The sequence below is a fragment of the Triticum aestivum genome, chromosome 2D (genome assembly GCF_018294505.1).
Source record: "Triticum aestivum cultivar Chinese Spring chromosome 2D, IWGSC CS RefSeq v2.1, whole genome shotgun sequence".
Taxonomy (NCBI): Eukaryota; Viridiplantae; Streptophyta; class Magnoliopsida; order Poales; family Poaceae; genus Triticum; species Triticum aestivum.
Window position 1 is genome coordinate 434,060,402 of NC_057799.1, and position 19,066 is coordinate 434,079,467.

The window sequence follows — 19,066 nt, forward strand, 5'->3', positions numbered from 1 at the left end:
ATTGAGGCACCAAAGACGTTTTTGAAACATCGCAGAACATATGAGATGTTCCAAGGACTGAAATTGGGATTTCAGGCTAGTGCCCACGTCAAGAGGTATGAGACCTCTGACAAGTTTCTTAAGCCTGCAAACTAAGGAGAAAAGCTCAATCATTGAGCATGTGCTCAGATTGTATGAGTACTACAATCGCTTGAATCGAGTGGGAGTTAATCTTCCAGATGAGATAGTGATGGTTCTCCAAAGTCACTGCTACCAAGCTACTAGAGCTTCGTGATGAACTATAACATATCAGGGATAGATATGATGATCCTTGAGCTATTCGTGACACCGCGAAAGTAGAAATCAAATAGGAGCATCAATTGTTGACGGTTAGTAAAACCACTAGTTTCGGGCAAGGGCAAGAAAGGGATACTTCATGAAACGGCAAATCAGTTGCTGCTCTAGTGAAAAAACCCAAGGTTGAACCCAAACCCGAGACTTAGTGCTTCTGAAATAAGGGGAACGGTCACTGAAGCAGAACTACCCTAGATACTTGGTAGATGAGAAGGCTGGCAAGGCCAACAGAAGTATATTGGATATACATTATAATGTGTACTTTACTAGTACTCGTAGTAGCACCAGGGTATTAAAATACCGGTTCGGTTGCTAAGTGTTAGTAACTCGAAATAAAAAGCTACGGAATAAACGGAGACTAGCTGAAGGTGAGATGACGATATGTGTTGGAAGTGTTTCCAAGGTGGATGTGTCAAGCATCGCATGCTCCCTCTACCATCGAGATTGGTGTTAAACCTAAATAATTGTTATTTGGTGTTTGCGTTGAGCATAGACATGATTGGATTATGTTTATCGCAATACGGTTATTCATTTAAGGAGAATAATAGTTACTCTGTTTATTTGAATAATACCTTCAATGGTCTTGCACCTAAAATGAATGGTTTATTGAATCTCGATCGTAGTGATACACATGTTCATGCCAAAAGATATAAGATAGTAATGATAGTACCACATACTTGTGGCACTGCCATTTGAGTCATATTGGTATAAAACGCATGAAGAAGTTCCATGTTGATGGATCTTTGGACTCACTCATTTTTTGAAAAGTTTGAGACATGCGAACCATGTCTATTGGTTTATACGCTTGAAGAAACTCCATGCAGATGGATCGTTTGGACTCACTTGATTTTTAATCACTTGAGACATGCAAATCATACCACATGGGCAAGATGACTGAAAGGCCTCGTTTTCAGTGAGATGAAACAAGAGAGCAACTTGTTGGAAGTAATACATTTGATGTGTGCAATCCCATGAGTGCTGAGGCACGTAGTGAATATCGTTATGCTCTTACTTCACAGATGATTTGAGTAGATTCTAAGTATATTTACTTGATGAAACACAAGTCTGAATTATTGAAAGGTTCAAGCAATTTCAGAGTGAAGTTGAAGATCATCGTGACAAGAGGATAAAATGTCTATGATATGATCATAGAGATGAATATCTGAGTTACGTGTTTGGCACACAATTAAGACATTGTGGAAATTGTTTCACAACTAATGCCGCCTGGAACACCATAGTGTGATGGTGTGTCCGAACATTATAGCTGCACCCAATTGGATGTGGTGCATACCATGATGTCTCTTATCAAATTACCACTACCGTTTATGGGTTAGGAATTAGAGACAACCGCATTCACTTTAAATAGGGCACCACGTAATTCCGTTGAGATGACACCGTATGAACTATGGTTTAGAGAAACCTAAGCTGTCATTTCTTAAAAGTTTGGGGCTGCGGCGCTTATGTGAAAAAGGTTTAGCCTGATAAGCTCGAACCCAAAGTGGATAAATGCATCTTCATAGGACACCCAAAACAGTTGGGTATACCTCCTATTTCGGATCCGGAAGCAAAAGTGATTGTTTCTATAAACGGGTCCTTTCTCGAGGAAAAGTTTCTCTCGAAAGAATTGGGTGGGAGGATGGTGGAGACTTGATGAGGTTATTGAACCGTCACTTCAACCAGTGTGTAGCAGGGCACAGGAAGTTGTTCCTATAGCGCCTACACCAATTGAAGTGGAAGCTGATGATAGTGATCATGAAACTTCGGATCAAGTCACTACCAAACCTCGTAGGTCGACAAGGATGCGTACTATTTCAGAGTGGTACGTAATACTGTCTTGGAGGTCATGTTGCTAGACAACAATGAACCTACGAGCTATGGAGAAGCGATGGTGGGCCCGGATTCCGACAAATGGCTCGAGGCCATAAAATCCGAGAGGATCCATGTGTGAAAACAAAGTATAGACTTTGGAAGAACTACTTGATGGCTGTAAGGCTATTAGGTACAGATGGATTTTAAAAGGAAGACGGACAATGATGGTAAGTATCACCATTAAGAAAGCTTGACTTTAATTAAGATGTTTTCCGACAAGTTCAAGGAGTTGACTACGGTGAGACTTTCTCACTCGTAGCGATGATAAGAGTCTGTTGGAATTGTATTAGCAGTTACTACATTATTTATGAAATCTTGCAGATAGGATGTCAAAACATTGTTTCCTCGACAATTTTCTTGAGGAAAGATTGTATGTGATACAACTAGAAGGTTTTTGTCAATCCTAAAAGATGCTAACAAGTATGCAAAGCTCCAGCAATCCTACTAAGGACTGGAGTAAGCATCTCAGAGTTCGAATATACACTTTGATGAAATGATCAAAGATTTTGGGTTTATACAAAGTTTATGAGAAACTTGTATTTCCAAATAAGTGAGTGGGAGCACTATAGAATTTCTGATGAGTATATGTTGTTGACATATTCTTGATCAGAAATGATGTAGAATTTCTCGAAAGCATATAGGGTTATTTGAAAAGTGTTTTTCAATGGAAAACCTGGATTAAGATACTTGAACATTAAGCATCAAGATCTATAAGGATAGATCAAAAACACTTAATAGTACTTTCAAATGAATACATACCGTGACAAGATTTTGAAGGAGTTCAAATAGATCAACAAATAAGGAGTTCTTGGCTGTGTTATAAGGTGTGAGCATTGAGTAAGACTCAAGATCTGACCACGGCAGAAGAGAGAGAAAGGACGAAGGTCGTCGCCTATGCTTTAGACGTAGGCTCTACAGTATGCTATGCTGTGTACCGCACCTGAAGTGTGTCTTGCCATGAGTTAATTAAGGGGTACAAGAGTGATCCAGGAATGGATCACATGATAGCGGTCAAACTTATCCTTAGTAACTAGTGGACTAAGGAATTTTCTCGATTATGGAGGTGGTAAAAGAGTTCGTCGTAAAGGGTTACGTCGATGCAAACTTTGACACTAATCCGGATGACTCTGAGTAGTAAACCGGATTCGTATAGTAGAGCAGTTATTTGGAATAGCTCCAAGTAGCGCATGGTAGCTGCATCTACAAGATGACATAGAGATTTGTAAAGCACACACGGATCTAAAAGGTTCAGACCCGTTGACTAATAACCTCTCTCACAAACGAGATATGATCAAACCCCATGGGTGTTGGATTCACTACAATCACATAGTGATGTGAACTAGATTATTGACTCTAGTGCAAGAGGGAGACTGTTGGAAATATTCCCTAGAGGCAATAAAAAAAGGTTATTATTGTATTTCCTTGTTCATGATAATTGTCTATTGTTCATGCTATAATTGTGTTATCCGGAAATCGTAATACATGTGTGAATACATAGACCACAACATGTCCCTAGTGAGCCTCTAGTTGACTAGCTCGTTGATCAATAGATGGTTACGGTTTCCTGACCATGGACATTGGATGTCGTTGATAATGGGATCACATCATTAGGAGAATGATGTGATGGACAAGACCCAATCCTGAGCATAGCACAAGATCATGTAGTTCATCTGCTAAAGCTTTTCTAATGTCAAGTATCATTTCCTTAGACCATGAGATTGTGCAACTCCCGATACCGTAGGAATTCTTTGGGTGTGCCAAACGTCACAACGTAACTGGGTGGCTATAAAGGTACACTACAGGTATATCTGAAAGTGTCTGTCGGGTTGGCACAAATCAAGATTGGGATTTGTCGCTCCGTATGACGAAGAGGTATCTGTGGGCCCACTCGGTAATGCATCATCATAATGAGCTCAATGTGACTAAGTAGTTAGTCACGGGATCATGCATTACGAAACGAGTAAAGTGACTTGCCGGTAACGAGATTGGACGAGGTATTGGGATATCGACGATCGAATCTCGGGCAAGTAACGTACCGATTGACAAAGGGAATTGTATATAGGATTGATTGAATCCCCGACATCGTGGTTCATCCAATGAGATCATCGTGGAACATGTGGGAGCCAACATGGGTATCCAGATCCCGCTGTTGGTTATTGGACAGAGAGCTGTCTCGGTCATGTCTGCATGATTCCCGAACCCGTAGGGTCTACACACTTAAGGTTCGGTGACGCTAGAATTGTTATGGGAATTAGTGTGCAGTTACTGAATGTTGTTCGGAGTCCTAGATGAGATCCTGGACGTCACGAGGAGTTCCGGAATGGTCCGGAGGTAAAGATTTATATATATGGGAAGTCCTATTTTGGCCACCGGAAAATGTTCGGGATTTTTCGGTATTGTACCGGGAAGGTTCTAGAAGGTTCCGGAGTGGGGCCCACCTGCATGGGGGGACCCACATGAACGTGGGTAGTGGGGGCAAGGCCCCACACCCCTGGTCAAGGCGCACCAAGATCCCCCCTTAGAAGGAATAAGATCATATCCCGAAGGGATAAGATCAAGATCCTAAAAAGGGGGGATAACAATCGGTGGGGAAGGGAAATGATGGGATTTCTTTTCCCCACCTTTGCCAACGCCCCAATGGACTTGGAAGGCAAGTAACCAGCCCCCTCCACCCCTATATATAGTGGGGAGGCGCATGGGAGCCGCATCCCTTCCCCTGGCGTAGCCCTCTCCCTCCCCAACACCTCCTCCTCCTCCGTAGTGCTTGGCGAAGCCCTGCCGGAGAACTGCAAGCTCCACCACCACGCCGTCGTGCTGCCGGAGCTCTCTCTCAACTTCTCCTCTCCCCTTGCTGGATCAAGAAGGAGGAGACGTCCCCGGGCTGTACGTGTGTTGAACGCGGAGGCGCCGTTGTTTGGCGCTTTGATCGGAATCAACCGCGATCTGAATCGCTGCGAGTACGACTCCTTCATCCGCGTTCTTGTAACGCTTCCGCATCGCGATCTTCAAGGGTATGAAGATGCACTCCCCTCTCTCTCGCTGCTAGTCTCTCCATAGATTGATCTTGGTGATGCGTAGAATTTTTTTAATTTCTGCAACAATCCCCAACACATCTAACCAGAGGCTAGATGAATTATTTATTACTAAACATGAGCAAAAGGCAATGGACAAAAATAAAATTGGGTTGCCTCCCAACAAGCGCTAACGTTTAACGCCCCTAGCTAGGCGTGAGGATTTCAATGATGCTCACATAAAAGATAAGAATTGAAACATAAAGAGAGCATCATGAAGAATATGACTAGCACATTTAAGTCTAAACCTCTTCCTATGCATAGGGATTTTGTGAGCAAACAACTTATGGGAACAATAATCAACTAGCATAGGAAGGCAAAACAAGCATAACTTCAAAACTTTAAGCACATAGAGAGGAAACTTGATATTATTGCAATTCCTACAAGCATATGTTCCTCCCTCATAATAATTTTCAGTAGCATCATGAATGAATTAAACAATATAACCATCACATAAAGCATTCTTTTCATGATCTACAAGCATAGAAAATTTACTACTCTCCACATAAGCAAAATTCTTCTCATTCGGAATAGTGGGAGTATCATAAGAAACTCGAATACTATAAATTGTTTCCATATTAAAAGAGTAATGTTCAGAAAAAGGGTAATCATAATCATGACAAGTTTTATAAATATAATCATCACTACTTTTTATAGCATAAGTTTCATCACAATAATTATCATAGGTAGCAACTTTGTTCTCATCATAATCGATTGAAACCTCTTCCAAGATGGTGGAATCATCACTAAATAAAGTCATGACCTCTCCAAATACACTTTCATATTTATCATAATAAGATTCAACATCCTCCAAAATAGTGGGATCATTACTTCCTAAAGTTGACACTCTTCCAAACCCACTTTCATCAATATAATCATCATAAGTAGGAGGCATGCTATCATCGTAATAAATTTGCTCATCAAAACTTGGGAGGCTAGAAATATCATCTTCATTAAACATAGCATCCCCAAGCTTGGGACTTTTCATATCCTAATCATAATCACTCTCATCATTAATAGTATGGATAGCACCAATAGTATAGCAATTATCATCATCACAATGAGTAATAGGAGCAACATCATTTGGGAGGGTTACCTTGTTACCTTTGCTTCTCCGTCTTTTCTTTTTCTTCTTCACATCATGTGTGGGTTTAATCCTCTTTTGGGACCTCCTTATTAATAAGATTGGTTGAATAGAAGGCTCCTCCTCGTTACCTGATTCATCATAAGAAATAATAGGAGGATATTGGGAAGTATCTTCCCTTTCATTAGTATTCTCTTCATCTTCTATTTGTTTTCTTGTCTTTATATAATTGGCAATATAAGGATTTTCAATGCAATTCACCGCACAATACATATAAATTTCCTCTAGATCAAAATCAAGAAATCTATCAAGATTAAATTTTGGAATACCCTCAGTTATACGTTTCATTTCTTCATACCCCAAAAGAAGACTAAGCTCTTTATGATGCTCAAGGGTAATCAAGTTATCACAATTTTTGGACACGATTTGATCATGAAACAAATAGCATTGGAGGTTTAAATGACCATGTTCATTGCAAAGTTCACAAGGATGGCGATAAATATTGAATCTTTCAGCACAATCATCTAGCCTTTCTTGCAACCATTTAGTTTCCAAATACTTATGACTCTTGGAAAATCTATCTCCCCTATTTGGTGTGTACTTGCAAGCTCTATGTATTCCACAAAAGTTGACATGCTTATAAGAGACATTTTCATCATGACTAGTGCAAGCATCATTAGTACTATGGATATTCAAAGAATTCATACTAACAACATTGCAATCATGCTCATCATTCAAATATTTAGTGCCAAACATTCTAATGCATTCTTCTTCTAATACTTGAGCACAATTTTCCTTCCCATCATTTTCACGAAAGACATTAAAAAGATGAAGCATATGAGGCAACCTTAATTCCGTTTTTGTAGTTTTATTTTATAAACTAAACTAGTGATAAAACAAGAAACAAAAAGATTCAATTGCAAGATCTAAAGATATACCTTCAAGCACTCACCTCCTCGGCAACGGTGCCAGAAACTGCTTGATGTCTACTACACAACCTTCTTCTTGTAGACGTTGTTGGGCCTCCAAGTGCAGAGGTTTGTAGGATAGTAGCAAATTTCCCTCAAGTGGATGACCTAAGGTTTATCAATCCGTGGGACGCGTAGGATGAAGATGGTCTCTCTCAAACAACCCTGCAACCAAATAACAAAGAGTCTCTTGTGTCCCCAACATACCCAATACAATGGTAAATTGTATAGGTGCACTAGTTCGGCGAAGAGATGGTGATACAAGTGCAATATGGATGGTAGATGTCGGTGTCAAAACCGGCGGATCTCAAGTAGGGGGTCCTGAACTGTGCGTCTAAGGTCGATGGTAACAGGAGACAGGGGACACGATGTTTACCGAGGTTCGGGCCCTCTCTATGGAGGTAATACCCTACTTCCTGCTTGATTGATCTTGATGAATATGAGTATTACAAGAGTTGATCTACCACGAGATCGTAATGGCTAAACCCTAGAAGTCTAGCCTGTATGACTATGATAATGAATCTCCCCCTCCGGACTAAGTCCTCTGGTTTATATAGACACCAGGAGGATCTAGGGTTACATAAGGTCGGTTACAAAGAAAGGAATCTAGATATTTGGTCGCCAAGCTTGCCTTCCATGCCAAGGTGAGTCCCATCCGGACACGGGTGCAGTCTTCGGTCTTCGTATCTTCACAGTCCATCAGTCCGGCCCATGGCTAACAGGCCGGACGCCCGAGGACCCCTTAGTCCAGGAGTCACTCAGTAGCCCTTGAACCTGGCTTCAATAACAAGGTATCCGGCGCGTAGATCTGTCTTCGGCATTGCAAGGCGGGTTCCTCCTTCCGAACTCCAAGATAGTCTTCGAACGTATTGAATGTGTCCGGACCTATAACGCACGCACCACACACAATACGCAGAGAGAATATAATTTTACACGAGTCCAGTCCGCTGACAACTTTTTGCAACATGACATCACGTCTGTCTGGTCATAATTTCGAACCGTTTTTCGTCTGCCGCTCCATGTTTCGAGACGCGGTTGCCATTGGCACGTCTTGTCGAAGCAAAGATCGTGTCCCCTTATTACGGGATTCTCATCAATACGGGCGTGGGTAACCCAACCGTGCCGTTTACACAGCCCTTGGGAATAGGCGTGTTTTAAGGCGAGTGGGGAGGCGTTCGATACTCACTGCCTTCATAAGGGGATAAGGATTCCTCCTTCTTCTCCCACGCCTTCTCTCTTCCTTCGTCCTTCCACTCTTGAGCTCCAGCGCCCAAGTTCTCATCTTTTTCCCACTCAAGCTATCACTCAACCATGTCCGGATCTGGAGGCCAAGGCAAGTGGATGGTCTCCTCCGTCAAGGAGAAGGACATTACTGAGCTTCGGGCGGCCGAGTACTTGACGAAGGAAATCGCCCACCGTCTTCTGGCCCAGGGACAAGTCGTCCCCACGCCGAAGCCCAACGAGAGGATGGTATTCATCCCTCACTTCTTCTGCGGGATAGGGTTTCCACTCTACCCTTTCGTCTGCGGGCTGATGTACTATTACGGGATAGACTTCCATGATCTATCCCCGAACTCCTTCCTCAACATCTCGGCGTTCATCGTCGTGTGTGAGGCCTTCCTCCGCATCCAACCCACTTCGGGCTGTGGCTCAAAGTCTTCAACATGAAGCCGAAGGTGGTGGATGGCCAGCACGCGGAGTGCGGAGGAGCCATGGTGAGTAAGCTGTCCAATGTCTCCTGGCCGAAAGGTACCTTTGTGGAGACTGTTAAGGAATGGCAGAAACAATGGTTCTACATTACAGAACCCCGCGGCACCAATTGGGCCGTAGCTGCCGAATTCAACTCCGGTGCTCCAATGCGGCTCACTTCCTGGGTCGAGAAGAGCCCGAACTGGTGTTCGCCAGACGAGCTGATAGCGCTGCAGACGCACGTTCAAAGCATGGTCGACAAGAATGTCATGTTGGGGAACGTAGCAGAAATTCAAAATTTTCTACGCATCACCAAGATCAATCTATGGAGTAATATAGCAACGAGGGGAAGGGGAGTGCATCTACATACCATTGTAGATCGCGAGCGGAAGCGTTCAAGAGAACGGGGTTGATGGAGTCGTACTCGTCGTGATCCAAATCACCGATGATCCTAGCGCCGAACGGACGGCACCTCCGCGTTCAACACACGTACGGAGCAGCGACGTCTCCTCCTTCTTGATCCAGCAAGGGGGGAGGAGAGGTTGATGGAGATCCAGCAGCACGACGGCGTGGTGGTGGAAGTAGCGGGATTCCAACAGGGCTTCGCCAAGCGCTGCGGGAGGAGGGAGATGTGTCACGGGAGGGAGAGGGAGGCGCCAGGGCTTAGATATTGCTGCCCTCCCTCCCCCCACTATATATAGGGCCAAGGGAGAGGGGGGGCGCAACCTTGGCCCTTCCTCCAAGGAAGGGTGCGGCCAGGGAGGAGTCCATCCTCCCTAAGGCACCTCGGAGGTGCCTTCCCCCTTTAGGACTCTCCCTTTATCTTATCTCTTGGTGCATGGGCCTCTTGGGGCTGGTTCCCTTGGCCCATATAGGCCAAGGCGCACACCCCTACAGCCCATGTGGCCCCCTGGGGCTGGTGGACCCCCTTGGTGGACCCCCAGACCCCTTTCGGCACTCCCGGTACAATACCGATAATGCGCGAAACTTTTCCGGCGACCAAAATAAGACTTCCCATATATAAATCTTTACCTCCGGACCATTCCGGAACTCCGCGTGACGTCCGGGATCTCATCCGGGACTCCGAACAACTTTCGGGTTACCGCATACTAATATCTCTACAACCCTAGCGTCACCGAACCTTAAGTGTGTAGACCCTACGGGTTCGGGAGACACGCAGACATGACCGAGACGACTCTCCGTTCAATAACCAACAGCGGGATCTGGATACCCATGTTGGCTCCCACATGCTCCTCGATGATCTCATCGGATGAACCACGATGTTGAGGATTCAATAAATCCCGTATACAATTCCCTTTGTCTATCGGTATGGTACTTGCCCGAGATTCGATCGTCGGTATCCCGATACCTTGTTCAATCTCGTTACCGGCAAGTCTCTTTACTCGTTCCATAACTCACATCATCCCGTGATCAACTCCTTGGTCACATTGTGCACATTATGATGATGTCCTACCGAGTGGGCCCAGAGATACCTCTCCGTTTACGCGGAGTGACAAATCCCAGTCTCGATTCGTGCCAACCCAACAGACACTTTCGGAGATACCTGTAGTGCACCTTTATAGCCACCCAGTTACGTTGTGACGTTTGATACACCCAAAGCATTCCTACGGTATCCGGGAGTTGCACAATCTCATGGTCTAAGGAAATGATACTTGACATTAGAAAAGCTCTGAGCAAACGAACTATACGATCTTGTGCTAGGCTTAGGATTGGGTCTTGTCCATCACATCATTCTCCTAATGATGTGATCCCATGATCAACGACATCCAATGTCCATGGTTAGGAAACCGTAACCATCTATTGATCAACGAGCTAGTCAACTAGAGGCTTACTAGGGACATGGTGTTGTCTATGTATCCACACATGTATCTGAGTTTCCTATCGATACAATTCTAGCATGGATAATAAACGATTATCATGAACAATGAAATATAATAATAACCTATTTATTATTGCCTCTAGGGCATATTTCCAACAGTCTCCCACTTGCACTAGAGTCAATAATCTAGTCCACATCACCATGTGATTAACACTCATAGGTCACATCACCATGTGACCAACATCCAAAGAGTTCTGGTTTGATCATGTTATGCTTGTAAGAGAGGTTATTAGTCAACGGGTCTGAACCTTTCAGATCCGTGTGTGCTTTACGAATATCTATGTCATCTTGTGGATGCTACCACGCGCTATTTGGAGCCATTTCAAATAATTGCTCTACTATACGAATCCGGTTTACTACTCAGAGCCATCCGGATTAGTGTCAAAGTTCGCATCGACGTAACCCTTTACGACGAACTCCTTTTCACCTCCATAATCGAGAAAATTCCTTAGTCCACTAGATACTAAGGATAAGTTCGACCGTTGTCATGTGATCCATTCCCGGATCACTATTGTACCCCTTGACCAACTCATGGCAAGGCACACTTCATGTGCGGTACACAGCATAGCATACTGTAGAGCCTACGTCTAAAGCATAGGGGACGACCTTCGTCCTTTCTCTCTCTTCTGCTGTGGTCAGGTCTTGAGTCTTACTCAATACTCACACCTTGTAACACAGCCAAGAACTCCTTCTTTGCTGATCTATTTTGAACTCTTTCAAAATCATGTCAAGGTGTGCATTCTTTGAAAGTATCATCAGGCGTCTTGATCTATCTCTATAGATCTTGATGCCCAATATGTAAGCAGCTTTATCCAGGTCTTCCTTTGAAAAACTCCTTTCAAACAACCCTTTATGCTTTCCAGAAATTTTACATCATTTCGGATCAACAATATGTCATTCACATATACTTATCAGAAATGTTGTAGCGCTCCCACTCACTTTATTGTAAATACAAGTTTCTAACAAACTTTGTATAAACCCAAAAACTTTGATCACTCCATCAAAGCATATATTCTCACTCCGAGATGCTTGCTCTAATCCATGGAAGGATCGCTGGAGCTAGCATACCTTTTAGCATCCTTAGGATCGACAAAACCTTTCTGATTGTATCACATACAACCTTTCCTTACGAAAACTGGTAAGGAAACTTGTTTTGACATCCATCTGCCAGATTTCATAAATGCAGCTAATGCTAACATGATTCCGACGGACTTAAGCATCGCTACGGATGAGAAAATCTCATCGTAGTCAACTCCTTGAACTTGTGGAAATACTCCTTGCCACAAGTCAAGCTTCATAGACGGTAACATTACCGTCCACGTCCGTCTTCTTCTCAAAGATCCATTTATCTCGGATTTCATGGCTTCTAACCATTTGTCGGAATATGGGCCCACCATCGCTTCTCCATAGCTCGTAGGTTCAGTATTGTCCAACAACATGATATCTCAGACAGGATCACGTACCACTCTGAAGTAGCACGCATCCTCGTCGTCCTACGAGGTTTGGTGGTGACTTGATCCGAAGTTTCATGATCACTATCATAAGCTTCCACTTCAATTGGTATAGGTGCCATAGGAACAACTTCCTGTGCCCTGCTACACACTAGCTGAAGTGACGGTTCAATAACCTTATCAAATCTCCACCATCCTCCCACTCAATTCTTTCGAGAGAAACTTTTCCTCGAGAAAGGACTCGTTTCTAGGAGCAATTACTTTTGCTTCCAGATCTGAAATAGGAGGTATACCCAACTGTTTTGGGTATTCTATGAAGACGCATTTATCCGCTTTGGGTTCGAGCTTATCAGCCTGAAACTTTTTCACATAAGCATCGCAGCCCCAAACTTTTAAGAAACGACAACTTAGGTTTCTCTAAACGGTGTCGTCTCAACGGAATTGCGTGGTGCCCCTTTTAAAGTGAATGCGGTTGTCTCTAATGCCTAGCCCATAAACGATAGTGGTAATTCGATAAGAGACATCATGGTATGCATCATATCCAATAGGGTGCAGTTATGATGTTCGGACACACCATCACACTATGGTGTTCCAGGCGGTATTACTTGTGAAACACTTTCCACAATGTCTTAATTGTGTGCCAAACTCGTAACTCAGATACTCATCTCTATGATCATATCACAGACATTTTATCCTCTTGTCAACGACGATCTTCAACTTCACTCTGAAATTACTTGAACCTTTCAATAATTCAGACTTGTGTTTCATCAAGTAAATACACTCTGCATCTACTCAAATCATCTGTGAAGTAAGAACATATCGATATCCACTGCGTGCCTCACCACTCATTGGACTGCACACATCAAATGTATTACTTCCAACAAGTTGCTCTCTTGTTCCATCTTATTGAAAACGAGGACTTTCAGTCATCTTGCCCATGTGGTATGATTTGCATGTCTCAAGTGATTCAAAATCAAGTGAGTCCAAACGATCCATCTGCATGGAGTTTCTTCATGCATATATACCAATAGACATGGTTCGCATGTCTCAATCTTTTCAAAAACGACTGAGTCCAAAGATCCATCTACATGGAGCTTCTTCATGCGTTTTATCCCAATATGACTCAAATAGCAGTGCCACAAGTATGTGGTACTATCATTAATTTTGGCATGAACATGTGTATCACTACGATCGAGATTCATTTTAGGTGCAAGACCATTGAAGGTATTATTCAAATAAACAGAGCAACCATTATTCTCCTTAAATGAATAACCGTATTGCGATAAACATAATCCAATCATGTTTATGCTCAACGCAAACACCAATCTCGATGGTAGAGGGAGCATGCGATGCTTGATCACATCAACCTTGGAAACACTTCCAACACACATCGTCATCTCACCTTTAGCTAGTCTCCATTTATTCCGCAGCTTTTATTTTGAGTTACTAACACTTAGCAACCGAACCGGTATCTAATACCCTGGTGCTGCTAGGAGTACTAGTAAAGTACACATTCATATAATGTATATCCAATATACTTCTGTCGATCTTGCCTTCTCATCTACCAAGTATCTAGGGTAGTCCTGCTTCAGTGACCGTTCCCCTCATTACAGAAGCACTTAGTCTCGGGTTTGGGTTCAACCTTGGGATTCTTCACTAGAGCAGCAAATGATTTGCTGTTTCATGAAGTGTCCCTTTTGCCCTTGCCCTTCTAGAAACTAGTGGTTTTACTAACCATCAACAATTGATGCTCCTTCTTGATTTCTACTTTCGCGGTGTCAAACATCGCGAGTTGCTCAAGGATCATCATCTATCCTTGATATTTATAGTTCATCACGAAGCTCTAATAGCTTGGTGGCAGTGACTATGGAGAACCATCACTATCTCATCTGGAAGATTAACTCCCACTCGATTCAAGTGATTGTGGCACTCAGACAATCTGAGCACATGCTCAACGATTGAGCTTTTCTCCCTTAGTCTGCAGGCTTAAGAAACTTGTCAGAGGTCTCATACCTCTTGACGCGGGCACTAGTCTGAAATCCCAATTTCAGTCTTCGGAACATCTCATATGTTCTGCGACGTTTCAAAAACCGTCTTTGGTGCCACAATTCTAAACCGTTAGCATTACGCACTGAACTATCACGTAGTTATCAAAACGTGTATGTCAGATGTTCCGCAACATCTACAGACGACGCTGAGGTTCAGCACACCGAGCGGTGCATTAAGGACGTAAGCCTTCTGTGCAGCAATGAGGACAGTCCTCAGTTTATGGACCCAGTCCGCATAATTGCTACTACCAACTTTCAACTAAATTTTCTCTAGGAACATATCTTAAACAGTAGAACTAAAGCGTATGACATAATTTGCAAAGACCTTTTGACTATGTTCATGATAATGAAGTACATCTGATTATTGAATGAACTCCCACTCAGATAGACATCCCTCTAGTTATCTAAGTGATACATGATCCGAGTCAAACTAGGCCGTGTCCGATCATCACGTGAGACGGACTAGTCATCATCGGTGAACATCTCCATGTTGATCGTATCTACTATACGACTCATGTTCGACCTTTCGGTCTCTTGTGTTCCGAGGCCATGTCTGTACATGCTAGGCTCGTCAAGTCAACCTAAGTGTTTCGCATGTGTTCCAAGGCCATGTCTGTACATGCTAGGCTCGTCAACACCCGTTGTATTCGAACGTTAGAATCTATCACACCCGATCATCACGTGGTGCTTCGAAACAATGAACCTTCGCAACGGTGCACAGTTAGGGGGAACACGTCTCTTGAAATTTTAGTGAGGGATCATCTTATTTATGCTACCGTCGTTCTAAGCAAATAAGATGCATAACATGATAAACATCACATGCAATCAAATAGTGACATGATATGGCCAGTATCATTTTTGCTCCTTTGATCTCCATCTTCGGGGCACCATGATCATCTTTGTCACCGGCATGACACCATGATCTCCATCATTGTGTCTTCATGAAGTTGTCACGCCAACGATTATTTCTACTTCTATGGCTAACGCGCTTAGCAATAAAGTAAAGTAATTTACATGGCGTTATTCAATGACACGCAGGTCATACAAAAAAATAAAGACAACTCCTATGGCTCCTGCCGGTTGTCATACTCATCGACATGCAAGTCGTGATTCCTATTACAAGAATATGATCAATCTCATACATCACATATATCATTCATCACATCTTCTGACCATATCACATCACATAGCACATGCTGCAAAAACACGTTAGACGTCCTCTAATTGTTGTTGCAAGTTTTTACGTGGCTTGTATAGGTTTCTAGCAAGAACGTTTCTTACCTACGTAAAACCACAACGTGATATGCCAATTTCTATTTACCTTCATAAGGACCCTTTTCATCGAATCCGTTCCGACTAAAGTGGGAGAGACAGACACCAGCTAGCCACCTTATGCAACTAGTGCATGTCAGTCGGTGGAACCTGTCTCACGTAAGCGTACGTGTAAGGTCGGTCCGGGCCGCTTCATCCCACAATTGCTAGATTACTCTAGTAGCGGCAAGAAGAATTGGCAACATCTACGCCCACAACTGCTTTGTGTTCTACTCGTGCATAGAAACTACGCATAGACCTAGCTCATGATGCCACTGTTGGGGAACGTAGCAGAAATTCAAAATTTTCTACGCATCACCAAGATCAATCTATAGAGTAATCTAGCAACGAGGGGAAGGGGAGTGCATCTACATACCCTTGTAGATCGTGATGCGGAAGCGTTGCAAGAACGCGGATGAGGGAGTCGTAGTCGTAGCGATTCAGATCGCGGTTGATTCCGATCTAAGCACCGAAGAACGGTGCCTCCGCGTTCAACACACGTGCAGCCCGGTGACGTCTCCCACGCCTTGATCCAGCAAGGAGAGAGGGAGAGGTTGGGGAAGACTCAGTCCAGCAGCAGCACGACGGCATGGTGGTGGTGGAGGAGCGTGGCAATCCTGCAGGGCTTCGCCAAGCACCGCGGGAGAGGAGGAGGAAGGGAGGTAGGGCTGCGCCATGAGGGAGGTGTTCTCTCGTGTGTATGGCAGCCCCAAACCTCAAGTATATATAGGGGAAAGGGAGGGGCTGCGCCCCCATCTAGGGTTCCCTCCCCAGGGGTGGCGGCAGCCCCCAAACCCATCTAGGGTGCGGCCAAGGGGAGGAGAGGGGGGGCGCCACTAGGGTGGGCCTTAAGGCCCATCTGGACCTAGGGTTTGCCCCCTCCCACTCTCCCATGCGCCTTGGGCCTTGGTGGGGGGCGCACCAGCCCACCTGGGGCTGGCCCCCTCCCACACTTGGCCCACGCAGCCTTCTGGGGCTGGTGGCCCCACTTGGTGGACCCCCGGGACCCTCCCGGTGGTCCCGGTACATTACCGATATCACCCAAAACTTTTCCGGTGACCAAAACAGGACTTCCCATATATAAATCTTTACCTCCGGACCATTCCGGAACTCCTCGTGACGTCCGGGATCTCATCCGGGACTCCGAACAACATTCGGTAACCACGTACATCTATTCCCTATAACCCTAGCGTCATCGAACCTTAAGCGTGTAGACCCTACGGGTTCGGGAACCATGCAGACATGACTGAGACGTTCTCCGATCAATAACCAACAGCGGGATCTGGATACCCATGTTGGCTCCCACATGTTCCACGATGATCTCATCGGATGAACCACGATGTCGGGGATTCAATCAATCCCGTATTCAATTCCCTTTGTCTATCGGTATGTTACTTGCCCGAGATTCGATCGTCGGTATCCCGATACCTTGTTCAATCTCGTTACCGGCAAGTCTCTTTACTCGTTCCGTAACTCACATCATCCCGTGATCAACTCCTTGGTCACATTGTGCACATTATGATGATGTCCTACCGAGTGGGCCCAGAGATACCTCTCCGTTTACACGGAGTGACAAATCCCAGTCTCGATTCGTGCCAACCCAACAGACACTTTCGGAGATACCTGTAGTGCACCTTTATAGCCACCCAGTTACGTTGTGACGTTTGGTACACCCAAAGCATTCCTACGGTATCTGGGAGTTGCACAATCTCATGGTCTAAGGAAATGATACTTGACATTAGAAAAGCTCTGAGCAAACGAACTACACGATCTTGTGCTAGGCTTAGGATTGGGTCTTGTCCATCACATCATTCTCCTAATGATGTGATCCCGTTATCAACGACATCCAATGTCCATGGTCAGGAAACCGCAACCATCTATTGATCAACGAGCTAGTCAACTAGAGGCTTACTAGGGACATGGTGTTGTCTATGTATCCACACATGTATCTGAGTTTCCTATCAATACAATTCTAGCATGGATAATAAACGATTATCATGAACAAGGAAATATAATAATAACCTATTTATTATTGCCTCTAGGGCATATTTCCAACATATAGCACCTTTCAGCACCAAATAACCTACAAACAACCACCTTCTCCAAACCCAAAACCCAATAGGCAGAAACCCCCAAATCATGGTCGAAAACCCTAGGCAAATCTCCAAAATACAGATGGGCATATCTGACTAACAAACACACCATCCACAATGCCCACCTCTAAATTTCAACCCTGTAGCTTACAGCGCAAGAACCATGGCGGGGCGATGTGAGGGCTTACTGTAGTTGGGCGGCAGAGCGCCATCGGGGCGACGAACAGGCGACATCGCGACGAAACAGCTCCATCGATGAGATGCGCCGCGCCTGCGCGGCGGCTCTCGCCCTTGTGCGGTGACTCCAGTGGTGGTGGTGCGGTGCGGTGCCGCCGACGATCGCCCTTCCCTCCTCCCCTTTCACCTCCTCCCCTTTCGTTATGATCGAAGCCGAATGGACAAGGAGTTGGAGGAATTACAGAGCCAGCCAAGGGTTTTCTTGTAAAAAGCCCAGGAGAACCCCCGCAAACGCCAGCTGTCGCCTCGGATTGGTCAACAAATGGTCTAATGGAGCGGCGACGATTGGCGTACGGTGAACAGTGACCTTATAATCACGTGTAGGCGTATTGAGTGACCGTATTGATCGTATTTTGAAGTACAGTGACCAAAGCGTGCTTTCTTCTCAAGTTCAAATACCGCCAGTGCATTTTACTCCGCCCGAAAAGGCAACATCATTCAAGCCACACTCCGGCCGATCCAAAAAAGCAGTTTCACCATACCCTAAAAAAACAAAGTTTCACCATTGATTTTCACACTTCCACCGTAGAGTGCTGTAGGGTAAAGGAGTAAAATGCACATACCACAACTTCGGAGTATAGCATAGCAGAAAACTACAACTACAGTTTAGTTTTTTTGAAACAATAGTTGAAGCTCTGTGATGTCCATTTATGTGGTAGTGGTAGTACTTCGTAATGTACACCATGAGCTTAATGTTAGATAAACCTTTTTTTCTCTCTACTTAAACATATTCTCTTGCACTTACTGGAAAGTTGGAAAATAATGAAAGATGCCCGGTCGATGGATCGAGGCAGACCGTGTGGCTCAACTCAACCAAGTTTCCACCGTATTGATGAAAGACGGTCGTTAAGGCCAACTCCACCGCGTGACCCTATCCCGTCCGGTTCCGTTCGTTTGGGGTAAAAGGGACAAACCAGACGGCACAGCGCGCAACGGCCTGAATCTATCTGGTCCGTTGTGTGTCCGGGCCGACCCATTTCAAGCGCAAACATGCGCCAGATTTGGGTCGCGG